The 13,657-nt window shown below is 38.7% G+C and overlaps 1 pseudogene; it reads right to left on the reverse strand.

Moving 5' to 3' along the window:
• Nucleotides 1–1,076: 1,076 nt before the first annotated feature.
• On the reverse strand, nucleotides 1,077–2,327 carry LOC145158225 (L-type lectin-domain containing receptor kinase IX.1 pseudogene; annotated as a pseudogene).
• Nucleotides 2,328–13,657: the final 11,330 nt, after the last annotated feature.

Raw genomic sequence — 13,657 nt, forward strand, 5'->3', positions numbered from 1 at the left:
CCACTCAATGTCCAATGGAACCGGGACTAAAATTATCGAAAGCCGAGAATGAACCAGAAGTTGAAGCCACTAATTACAGAAGGATAGTTGGATGCTTACGCTACCTCCTTCACACTCGTCCAGACTTATCTTACTCGGTCGGGGTAGTAAGTCGTTATATGAAAAGTCCGAGAGAATCTCATGCGCGCGCGATCAAGCAAATTCTTTGTTACCTTCGTGGTACAATTTCGCTTGGAATTAAATATGAAAAGTGTGACGAGTTGAAACTTTTGGGTTATAGTGATAGTAGTCATAATGTAGACATGGATGATGGTCGGAGTACTACTGGTCACATTTTCTTTCTTGGTAAATCCCCTATTACGTGGTGCTCGCAAAAGCAAGAAACCGTTGCTTTATCTTCGTGTGAAGCCGAGTTCATGGCAGCTACTTCAGCAGCATGCCAAGCAATTTGGCTAAGGCAGTTGCTCGCGGAGGTGACCGGATTAGAGAAACAAAAGGTGTTGATTCGTATAGACAACAAGTCGGCGATCGCGTTGTCTAAAAATCCGGTGTTTCACGGGAGGAGCAAACATATTCACACTCGTTTCCACTTCATTCGAGAGCATGTGGAAAACGAGCAAGTTGAAGTCGAACACGTGGCGGGAAAAGAACAAGTAGTGGATCCCCTAACAAAAGCCTTAGCGCGAGTAAGGTTCGGTGAAATGAGATCGTTACTCGGTGTGTGCGAGTTGCCGTCTCAACCATTCAGGGGGTGATTGTTGGTCGAATGGGTTGAGACCATGGGCTTAATGTCGCGGGTCGACCCATCGGTGTTTTGGAGTGCTGTCCAAGATACGTGTTATATGGAAAGTTTACTAATTCTTTGTTTAGGAATTGTAATCCAATATGAATTCTAGATCTATATATGTATGCGTTGATCATGTATAGAGATAGGTCAATTGTTAGAGTTTTTGTGATACTGAATTTCTCTAATACAATCAAAGTGTTAGTTTGGTTGACATAATTCTTTAAAGGGGACTCTTTTTGCCAAAGAGGTGAGAATCCAGGCTTCCGTTTGGCATAAACTCGTAAACTAGCTAGAATTGAGTCTGATCGTGGCACCAACCAATGAGTTGTACTAAGTTTCGGTGCCTTAAACGACTAATGATCTTTACTTCGGTTATGTACTCGTTTTTTCCCTGTTTAGAACCCTGTGAATTTTTGTTGACAGCAACTTCTTTGGCTTCGCTGGATAAGTAGCCCTTGTAGACACACCCGAATCCTCCCACGCCCAATTTCTTGTCATCAGAAAAGTTGTTGGTAGCTGAAGCGAGATCTCTGTAAGAAAATCTTTTCGGTCCTGCCCCTCTTTCAAAATGGTTCATCATTGATGTCAAGGTGACTGTCTCTAATGAATTCTGTGTAGCCTTTCTTTGTCTCCTCCTTACTATATTGCATGCTACTATGCCTCCTAAAACCAGAACGCCAATAGGGACTGTTAATCCCTCTGCTAGTTTCCTCTCAATGGAATCATCTTCGATTTTTATATTCAAGCTTGAATTGAACTCCCAGTATTGAAGGATATGTCTCTCCACATTGCTACCGGTGGAAGCCGAAAATCCAACTGTTGCCTGCTCAGGAAGAACTTCCCGGAGGTCAACTTGATACGAAAGACTGGTATTCTCTCTAGAATCATTTCTAGCCCCATAGCTCCATGACATGTTTAGAATCTGAGTGGTAGCATTGTAAGAAACCCAACAATCCGCAGGGTCTCCACTGTGTAAACTAGCATTCCAAGAAGTGTAATTAGCCGAACTAGTTGAGTTCTTATTGATACCCACATGTTCGTATGAAGGATCCCATTCTTCGTTGATGAAAGAGTCAAACTCAATGACAATCATTTGGTTTCGGGGTGAATCGGTGTAAGTTGTGTTAAACAGGCCTAGAAACCCACCAGCTGAGTTGCGTGGGGTTTGAAAGCCAACTGGGGCAAGAAAGAAAGCGAACCCATGGCCATAGGAGTATTGAGCTTGTGTATCGATAATGAAGGTGAAGCGAGTGGTGAAATCTGAAACCTTACCAGATTTTCTATCCCAAATCAGGATTGTATCTGCGTACACAGCCTGGCCAACACGATTGAGGTAATTCACTCTGTTAAACTCTATGTCTCCAAGAGATGGCACCGCATCGCCTGAATAGAGTATGTTTGTTGCATCAGCCTCAAACTGAGTGATATTGAAATATACCGATTCAGACAAAGGTAACACGATTAAAAATGAATTGACAAAGAAAAAGATACAAGAAATTTGAAGTATTGGAGATGATGAACGACTGAAAGAGGTAGCCATGACTAATTAATTAAGCAAAAACACCTGAATTATACATCGATAAATAAAAACCACGTACCTATAGTTAATGTGGATGCTAATGCCATAATTTTATATAAAGATTCAAAGTTTCGTGGAAATTATAGTAGGAATTAACTAATGAATAAGACCGCTAAGCGATTTAACATCAACCTAGAAGATAATTTTATACCTACGAACAAACGAAAAAATATTATGATAATGCAATCCTGTCTCTGTCTGTTTAATTTTCAAAGTTTTGATTGTTATGTCCAGATGGGGTTTGTAGTTTCAAGATGTGCTTCAAGTACTAATGTGGAAATTCATTTTGCAACCAGCACCTGAATATGTTGATAAATTAATACCATAGAAGAAATGTAAAAACAAATAATCCATATATATAGGACTAAATCTGATCTTCAAGATTATTAAACTACTCTCATATTTTTATATGAATACAAGAAGGTTCTTGAACATTATATAGAATGAAATTAATATACAACGGCCAATAAATCATCAAGACTCACGAGTCAACTAAGCAGAAAGATAATTGCCATTTTGGAGCTTCAAACCCGCCAAGCTACAAGCAACCAAAAAAAAATTTCATTGACTTCTTCGTTTGTGTCATTATCTGGCTCACATTTCCTTGATCACCGCCAAAGACAGGTAAGAATATTTCGAAACAATGGCAATAGAAAACATATAATTACTCGTGTTCAAATCAAATGATAACGGAAAGGTTGAATTTTTGTGATACAAGTAAACAATCAACAAACAAGGAGTAAAGAATCAAGAATTATTATATATAAAAAATTAGAGTAACCTGTTTAGGAATAGTGAAGTTTTTGGTTTCATACTTTGCCATCAAATATTTTATATTAAATTTGGTACATGTATATTAAATAAATTACAAAAATTGTCCCTATAATTTACACACAGGTCTATGTACAGTTTTGTTTTTACAAAATGGTCCATGTGCCACAAGAATTTCGTGTCTTGACAAATTTGGTCCAAAACTATCCTTATAATTTACAGAAAACATTGTTTACAGAATAGTTCATGTGTTCAAAAACTTACGAAAATGATTTTTATTTAATAGAAAGTGTGTACTTCCTTTTTGTGTGATACAACATAGGAAGCAAAATCTTTATCCACAATGATCGAACATGTTTGAGTCCCCCACAAAGCAAGAAGATAGCAATTTCTAGTTCTTAAATAAAATAAAAAAAACAAATGAAAGTAATATCACTAAATTAAATTGAACAATATCTTATACAAAACAAAACAACATTTATTGCCGATTCCAAACTCAAATTATAGTTATTATTATTATTATTATTATTATTATTATTATTATTATTATTATTATTATTGTAACACCCAGAAATACAAAGTAAAATTTTTTTGTTTCTAAGTCAATCAAAAGTTCAAAACCACCAATCATTCATTTCAAACCCTATCAAAGTGTAAAAATGTATAAAATAATTATCATAGTACAAATCATATCATAAATGCGGAATAATGGAAGATGTGATGCAATCACTTCAAGCTCTTCCCCTTGGATTCAGAAGTACACCTGAAACTATAAACATAAAACCGTAAGTACAAAGTTTAATGAGCTCCCCAAAATATTGCATGCCATACATAATTTAGGCCCTGCCCGACATTCATCAGACGTCGCCTGGTATTCATCAGGTCACACCCGAAGTACCATCAAGCCTTGCCCTTGCCCTTAGGCTCCGAATGTGACAACCCGAAATTTCTTTTGTTCAAATCGTTAAAAATAAATCAATTTGGAATTTATTTCTGCTATTGTCATCATTATTTTGAGCTTAATTAAATATTCTAGGCTCGGTCCAATTAAGTTTTGGGTTCAAAATCAAGGTTTCTAAGTCAAAGCATAGCATCCGGGCCAAACCCCCTTCGAGAGGAGTTTACGACCGCAAACTCGAGTTTACGGCGGTAAACCCCCCCACCCCACCCCTTGGCCGTAAACTCACCCCTATATAAGGGATGAGTGGCTTTCATTTCAAGCTTTAAGCACTCAAGGGACTTTCTCTCTCTACTCTCTCTACCATTTTCGAGTTTTGCTCAAGGATCTTCAAAATGTAAGTGATTCTTCACTTCTATGGTGTTTCAATCCCTTTTCCAGTGATGAATCCATGTTTCATATCATAAATTTCATCTTTTTCTAGATCTTCTCTCTCACCAAGAACACCAAGAACACACACTAGTTCTTGGTGACTAAAAACCTCATTCCAAGCCTCTTACAGTAAGTATCTACTCCCTATGCTTGTTATCTATTAAGAATCACTTGTTTTCACCTAGAAATCGACCTGAAATCATGAACACGAAATGGGTTTACGGCCGTAATCCCTTCAATGGCCGTAAACTCCATTTTTGGTCGATTATTGGCCTTTAAACTCTTCCTTGAGTTGGGCACAAGGCTTAGAACACTTCCAAGAGGCTAGAAAGGACCTTGAAACACCAAAAATCGCACCTTTCACCAAGTGTTTACGGCCGTAAACACATGGGTCGTAAACCCACATGCCGTAAACCCATGGGCCGTAAACCCATGGACCGCAAACACTTGGGCCGCAAACTCGTGGGCCGTAAACCCTGTTGGGCCGCAAACCCCTGACCGTACACTCCTGATTACGGCCGCAAACTCCCCATCTTCAATCACGTGTGATTCTAACACTTAGTTTCAAGTGTTTCCTAGTCCCTAAGGTGGTTTCCTTCCATAACAAATAGTGTTAGGTCCTCATCTAATGCATATATGTGTTACCATATGTTAATAGGATCCACTTGCGTACGAAACATCAGTTGACACTCAGCATCCGCACCGACCTTACGCTCGGATCTTACGTCAAACTGTGAGTTCATACCCCTACATTTTCCGTATTTTTAATGTTTTCAGGGGGGGAATACAAGCTAAACATAAATGTTTTCAAAACTCATGCAAATCTCATACTTTAACCCTTTTGTACTGTGTTGAGCATAAGGGGCGTTTTCACTAAAATTGCATAAGTTTTCCGGACACGCTATTCACTACGTTATACATGCAAACTATAATCGGTATAGTTTGGGATTTTCTAAACACAACAAGTACAGAAACTTTCACTGCTAAACATATGCACTAAGACAGAAATAGTTTACAGTTTACCTCACTATTTTATCATAGTATTCATAACTGTAATTATCACTACATACGGATTTTCATTACGGTAGAACGCTACTACACTACATGTAAACTAGATTGTACGATACTGTGAGGCGCTACTTCAATACTGTACCCTTAGGTATACAGGGATAAATCCTATCATAGTATAACCAAAGTCTCCTGGAGGGAGAGCGTGAGATTTGTGAATAGATCTATTCGGGACTGACAATCCCACACCTGAACTGCTAGCTACAGTTAGGCGGGCACGCCTGGGGTGTACAAATGTCATTTAACTCGACGCCTGAAGAACGTTGGAAAGGTCTCTAGTCATATCAAGCATGGTTATATGTATGAATCACCTTTAGTTTACAACATGGCACTCTTCAACAGTTTTATTTATACTAAATAGAACTAATACACACTACAACTGGAGAACTTTCAGGGTTTTCAAACAGAACTGAACATACAATGGTTTCACGTACGAAATACTTATACATCATGATTAGCATTAGCTAGTCACATGAAGTATTATTTTCGCACATCACTACAGTTTTCAGTAACAAACATTCATGGTTTTATACAGAATTGAAAACACTACATTCTCATTTAAGAAAATATCGGATTTTCTTGAAACTACACAAACACTTTTATAACTCATCAACAAGTTTTCATTACAAACTACCGCTTATGAACTCACTAGCTTTATGCTGGTATTCTTTCAAACTGCTTGTATTCTCAGGAAATCAGTAGACAGGTACCTGCTGGATTTTTGAGGAGTTGGAGCAATAAGAGTTTTATGTTTATACTTTACAAAGCTATTTGATGTAATTCAAACAAGTTTCAGACAAAGTTTCAAACTGATGTAAACATTTTTATTTAAGTATTCACTGTAATGGTTGTGTTGCTATGATTGCTATTATTCATTGGTTGTGATGCTACACATGACGTCCTCCACCCCAGAACGTTTCCGTCATTCTGGTTTTGGGGTGTGACACCGAAGTACCTGAAACAAATCAACAAACTGTAAGCTAATGCTTACTGAGTTCCCCAGAGCATACTCCACACACAATCCACATAATCACATATCATATTAGCTACAAAGCTACATATATCACATAAGCCATGCATATAACATATAGGGATGTCGTGGGCTCGTCCCCAGGGTCTTACTCCAGGATGACATGGGCTCCCCACATTGTCTTACACCTAGGTGCCATGGGCTCTCCCATGGTCTTTAATAGGGAAGGCATGTGTGACATCACGGCCAGAAAAGACCGATTTTGTTTATGCTTGTTTGAAACTCAGAGTAATATTTTTCATAAAAGTGTTGCAGAATTTGTTCCCAAAATAAAATATGATAAAGATTTATCAAATCATTTCCGTAGAAATGTATTTCATTAAAAAGACTCGGGATGTCATGTTCGATACAGATCAAAAGCATAAACAGTACAATATAAGCCTTACTACATTATTTCATATCTACAGGCCTATATCCGTAATCCCTCATCCAAAACATCACATCTATGCTCGAGCGCCACTACCTGTAACACATGAAACTGAGTGGGCAGGCTTGGGAGCATGATGAGCACATAGGGTTTTCAACCCACAATAAATAAGTTTATTAATTTCATCAACCAACAATAACCCGATTACCCGTTCCCGTTATCCTCACATTACGTCCCTAAAACACCTATCATAAGGGACCTAGACTAAGGATCAACATCGGGATGGACACTAATGCTAAGGGGATTCCTCAGCAATAAATGTCCTTAAGGCAACCATGTGGGGGATGGATTACACCGGTGAACACATCGTTCACAAACACCTAGAGGTTGCGAGCCTGCTAGCGTTCCACTGGACTGTCTAGAAGAGTCCGTGGTCGTCATCCATACTCCGCTAGATGACAGAATCAACAACAACAACATCGAGGCCTCTCATCATTTTATCACACATCGTCTAATACATCTACCCATGTTTTACCCCAACATTTTTGTAGATATATAAAATACATATACAGTTTAAATCATATAAAACTTGTATAAAATCGTTCATCCAGCATAGATAGCAAGTATACAGATAATATGCACACATAGCACGTAGTTTATATAAAATACTTCATATCTATGTGTAAGATGAAAGGGACCATGCACTCACTTGAAAAGGTGGTGATTCCGAACTCAGACAGCGCTTCGCTTCTTAAAAATAATTTTCTTCGACGAAACCTAGTATTATTACCACTAGAGTTTAGTCTATTATTCGCCGAGACTAATTAATAGTCTAGTTATTATTACTATTATATAAGCGTTAAACAATACTTATATAACCCATAATAATAGCCCAAGTACTTATTATAAGTTCCTAATAACGTTACTATAATTAAATAAAAGCTATATTAAAAATAGCGTAGGCGTAGCTCACTTACAGCGGGTTTTATAGAAAACCGGGCTTTGCTTGGAGCAGCGTTTCTGAGCCGAAAAGCTCCTCTTCTCGGAGCCGTCGAGCACTCCGGGGATTCCGCCTCGTGCTAGGGAGGTTCCCTAGGCTTTTCGGGAGGTTTCGGGGCTAGAGAAAGGTTCTAGAGAGAGAGTAAAGAGAAGAAAGAATGGGAAAGGTGTGAAGAAAATGAGGGTGGGAGAGGTTCTATTTATAGGGTGAAATATGGCTGAACTTGGTGCCACATGTCACCATCTGGTGGCAAGACTTGGGGAGAAAGCAATGGCCAAGATTGTGTCATGTCACCCATTTTCGCACAGCACACTTCCGACTTCTAAAATCCGTAACTTTCACATACGAGCTTCGTTTTTGACATTATTTATATCCACGCGTAGGTAAAAATAAGATCTACAACTTTCATTTTGACTCTGTCAGCTAATTCTCGACCGATCTTAAATTTAACAGTACGAGGAGATTATATTGTTAAATGTCCGCGTAAAATTCATAACTTCTACATACGGACTCTGTTTTCGTCTGTCTTTTTACCATTGAGTTCCTATTAATGAGATCTTCAACTCTCATTTAGGTTGCGTAGGCCAAAAACCGTTCGAACTAGAATTCGAGTTTCGGGCCGTACACTGCTAAGCCGAAACTTCGAAAAATGATAACATCCTCATACGAAGTCAGATTTGGGCGTTCTTTTTATGGACGCTCTCGGTTTAACGTATACTACAACTTTGGTTTAGATTACTAAGGCCAAAAAGTCCTATATCGTAAATTCACTATTTTACGTTTCCCGGTGTCGTGTCGGTTCTGTCGCGAAACTTCGACGGGTCATAACTTCTTCGTTATAACTCGGATTTCAGCGTTCTTTATATCCCCGGAATCCTTGTTTCGACCACTACGACTCTACGTAAAGATATAGGGCTTATCTCACACTTTAATTTTGACGCTTATTTTTATTCTTTATTAATTATACCTTTATAATTAAGTTATAAGCACACAAATACACATAATTCTCATAGTATTCAAATATTTCATCTTTATTACTTCAAAAAGAGTTACAATAGTTGACCTAGACTATTACATCATCTAAAATGCTTATTCCTGAAACCCGGGCGTTACAATTCTCTCCCCCTTAGGATGATTCCGTCCCGGAATCATGCATCAGCAAATAGATGTGGGTAGCGACTCATCATGTCACTTTCTGTTTCCCAAGTGAGATTCGGCCCATTCGAACGTTTCCATCGGACTAGCACTAAGTCGACCATCTTGCGTCGTAACTTCTTAGTCTTACGGTCAACAATTGCCTCAGGCTCTTCGATCAGCCTCTTATTCTCATCCATTCTTAACTTTGAGATTGGAATTATGTCGGGAATTTCTCCTGTGAATTTCCTCAAATAACACACATGGAAAGTGTTATGAATACCATCGAGTTCTTCGGGCAATTCCAGCTTGTAAGCTTGGTTCCCAATCTTTTGAAGAACTTTGAACGGTCCAATAAACCTTGGACTCAACTTCCCTCGTTTCCCAAATCTTATAAGTCCCTTCCGCGGTGAGACTTTAAGTAAAACTGAATCCCCAACTTCAAAGGTCATTGGTCGTCTTTTCTTATCAGCATAACTCTTCTGACGATCCTGAGCTGCTAACATTCTTTCCCTGATCACCTTCAACTTTTCAGCAGTCTCATGGACTATCTCGGGGCCCATAAACTGCTTTTCTCCAGCCTCAAGCCAGCAAGACGGCGTACGACACTTCTGTCCGTACAAAGCTTGATAGGGTGCCATCTTGATGCTCGAGTGGAAACTGTTGTTGTAGGAAAATTCTACCAAAGGTAAGTGCTCATCCCAGTTACCTTAGAAATCCAGGGTACATGCTCTCAGCATATCTTCAAGTGTTTGAATCGTTCTTTCGCTCTGGCCATCAGTCTGCGGATGGTAAGTTGTACTCAAACACAACTTCGTACCCAATTCCTCTTGTAGACTTCTCCAGAACCTTGACGTGAAACGACTATCACGATCTGATACAATCGTAAGAGGAACACCGTGAAGTCTTACCATCTCCTTCACGTAAGCATTTGCGAGCTTATCCATAGACCACCTCTCGTTGGCTGCTATGAAGTGTGCACTCTTAGTGAAACGATCCACGACTACCCAAATCATGTCGTGACCGTTCTTCGTCCTGGGCAGTTTAGTCACAAAATCCATGGTGATGTCTTCCCATTTACTCATGGGTACAGGTAAGGGTTCTAAACTCCCATACGGTTTTTGATGTTGTGCCTTAACTCTTGCACAAGTCACACACTCGGCCACATACTTCGCAACATCGAGCTTCATCGTCAGCCACCAGTAGTAGGGTTTTAGGTCCCTATACATTTTAGTGCTACCGGGATGAATTAAGTACATGGTCTTGTGCGCTTCTTCCATCAGAAGATCTCTTATCCCTCCCGTCTTAGGTATCCAAATCTGATCTTGGAAACCCTTGACTGTTGGTACCGAATTCTAACGTCTTGCCCAAACGTTCTTCCTTTCGGTCATTCTTCTCTATAGCTTCTTCTTGAGCTTTCTTGATGCTTTCCACGATTGTCGAGACAACTTCTATTCTCAACGCTCTTGGCCTTTTTCTTTCAAGGTTAACTTTCCGAATGAGAGCATCAGCGACAACATTGGCTTTACCAGGGTGGTAAAGTATCTCACAGTCGTAGTCTTTGAGTAATTCCAGCCAGCATCGTTGTCTCATATTCAATTCTTTCTGATTAAAGAGATACTGGAGACTCTTATGATCAGTGAAAAGTTTGCACTTCGTGCCGTAGAGGTAATGCCTCCATATCTTTAGAGCAAATATTACCGCTGCTAACTCCAAATCAGAGTGGGGTAGTTCTTTTCATGCTCCTTCAACTGTCGAGATGCATATGCTATCACCTTTTCTCTTTGAGTTAGAACACATCCCGACCCGACTCCAGATGCGTCACTATAGACCGCGAAGTCTTCAACTCCATCGGGTAGAGAAAGAATCGGTGCTTCACACAATTTCTTCTTTAGCTTCTTAAATGCTTCTTCGTGCTTCTCACTCCATGTATAAGTAGCCCCCTTGTGGGTCAAAGCTGTCAATGGAGCAGTTATCGAAGAAAAGCCTTGGATAAATCGTCGGTAATATCCAGCTAATCCCAGAAAGCTTCGAATCTCCGTGGGACTTTTTGGTCGTTCCCACTTCATTACAACTTCGATCTTTTCTGGGTCAACCATTATCCCTTCTTGGTTAACCACATGACCCAAGAATTGGACTTCTTGGATCCAAAAATCGCATTTGGAGAACTTTGCATACAGCTTCTCCTTTTTCAAGACTTCCAACACTTCTCATAGATGCTTGCCATGTTCCTCCTGGCTTTTCGAGTAGACGAGAATGTCATCTATGAACACTATCACAGATTTATCGAGGAATGGTTTACAAACCCTGTTCATCAAATCCATGAACATTGCTGGAGCATTGGTTAGTCCAAACGACATAACCAAGAACTCATAGTGTCCATATCTTGTTCTGAATGCAGTCTTCTCGATATCCTGCTCTCTCTTACCTTTAGCTGATGACATCCTGACCTAAGATCGATCTTTGAGAAATAGCTCGAACCTTGTAGCTGATCGAATAGGTCATCAATCCTTGGCAAAGGGTACTTGTTCTTCACCGTTTCCTTGTTCAGCTCTCGGTAGTCTATACACATTCTCATGCTTCCGTCCTTCTTCTTCACGAATAACACCGGAGCTCCCCAGGGAGATAAACTAGGTCGAATGAAACCGTTGTCCAACAACTCCTGAAGTTGCGTCATGAGCTCCTTCATCTCCGTCGGTGCTAGTCGGTATTGGATATAGTGTCTAAGTCCATAACTATATTTGGTATGTACTTGACCCGACCCGGCATGGTCCATTTGGGTTGCACTTCACCCGAACAATTTATGGATAATCGTTTGAGAATAGTATAAGTTATGATTTATTAATATATTATAAGTCCTAATATATTAATATAAAATCATATTATTTAATTAGTATTGATCTATAATTAATTGAGAATTAATTTAGAGATCAAAAGTATGACTAATTAAATATGGGCTCTTGTATTTATATAGTGTGGGCTAATGCTTATTTGGAATGGGCTAGGCTTGCATGGAAAGTCCATGGATACTCCATGGAGCTTTAACCCATGGATCTCATGGAAATGAAAAGACATGGGTATTAGGGTTTACATGGATGTAACCCTAATCCACCACACTATATAAAGGAGGCTTTGGTTCTTGAAATTGCACTAGTTGATGTGTGTAAACTAAGAGGGCCGATTTCAAGAAGTTTGTGACTATTCTCTCAAGTTTCCAAGTTTGTGGTGAATTGTGACTTCCATTTGAGGCATCCACATTATTGGTGCTAGGCTCTCAAACTCCAAGCAATCAACTACTACTACAAGGTAAGTAATTCTACTAGTTTTATTTGATTCAAGTACCCCATGCCATGCTAGTTAGGATAAGAAACTTGGAAAAATAATTATTTGCATGTATCTTAGTCAAACATAGATCCAAGGTTTCTAGGGTTGCATGTACACCATAGGAGTGTTAGAATGCTGAAAACCCGTCAGTGGTATCAGAGCCTGGTTTGTTTATTTGATACTTGATGCAAAAAAAACTTGAAAATCGAAGTTTTGTTCAAAAGCTCGTATCAAAATTTCAAGTTTTGTATATGTACTTACGATTCTTGAAATTTTTTATATGAACATTCATAAACATATGAGTTTAGAAGATCATAGAAATTATGTGCTAATAATTGATTAGATTAATTCTTGATCTTTATGTGTTTTAATGGAGTCCATAACTAGTTCTTAAGTTATGGATAACCAAAAGTCACATTTATAAATAACCATTAAAAGAACACATAGGTTACAAAAAATGAAGAGTCTTCATTTTTAATAACCATTAACTCATAAGTTATGAGAAATGAAAAGTTTTGAAAGTTTACAAAACTTGCCCTCAAGTTTTGGAACATGTAAAGTCATATTAAAAACTTTAGTTCCAACCCCTAGAATTTTAAAAAAATAAAATTCACCCTTATACTTTATAATATTATAAGTTTAATAATATTTATATATGTATAAGATCAAGTCGTCTTACCGCTAGTACGCCTCATTCACGAAGCCGGTCTATAAGGGGGTATAAGGTTGTTGCCTATAAAATGGCAACTTAATGGGTGTCCACTCTCACCCACCGCTTCCTTGATCGGTGGAGGGTCGTTAGCCGAACGGGTAGGACAAGGACTTATAAATTCTCATTAAAAGTATAATGATAATACTAAAGTAACTAAACTTTATTGAATTCCCAATCTTAGTTATTTTAGGAAAATGTGAATAAGGTGCTAATCCATGAAATTACACTTTACACTTTGTTTAAGTCGTTAGTGGAGCGTGTGTGGTTAACCGGCACACTAACTTGAACTTAACAAGGTAGGTAAAGGGCGACTTAATGTTTATAATAGTATCGATGGAGCGTGTGTGGTTAACCGGCACATCGATTGAGGGGTAATACATTAAGGGTACCAAGTAATTTGCATGGTTACTTCACACCTTGTTTTGTGATCCTCGGCATCCCAGTCACAAAACTTGAAGGGCACACTCGAGATTGAAACATGTCATTGAAGAAAGTTCAATGAATCTCAAAGAATCTAGGAGTTTCTAAACCAATTAAAACCTAATTAAATATTTC

This window comes from Lactuca virosa, chromosome 2 (assembly GCF_052849685.1).
Source record: "Lactuca virosa cultivar CGN04683 chromosome 2, Lactuca_virosa_CGN04683_v6, whole genome shotgun sequence".
NCBI classification, from domain to species: domain Eukaryota; kingdom Viridiplantae; phylum Streptophyta; class Magnoliopsida; order Asterales; family Asteraceae; genus Lactuca; species Lactuca virosa.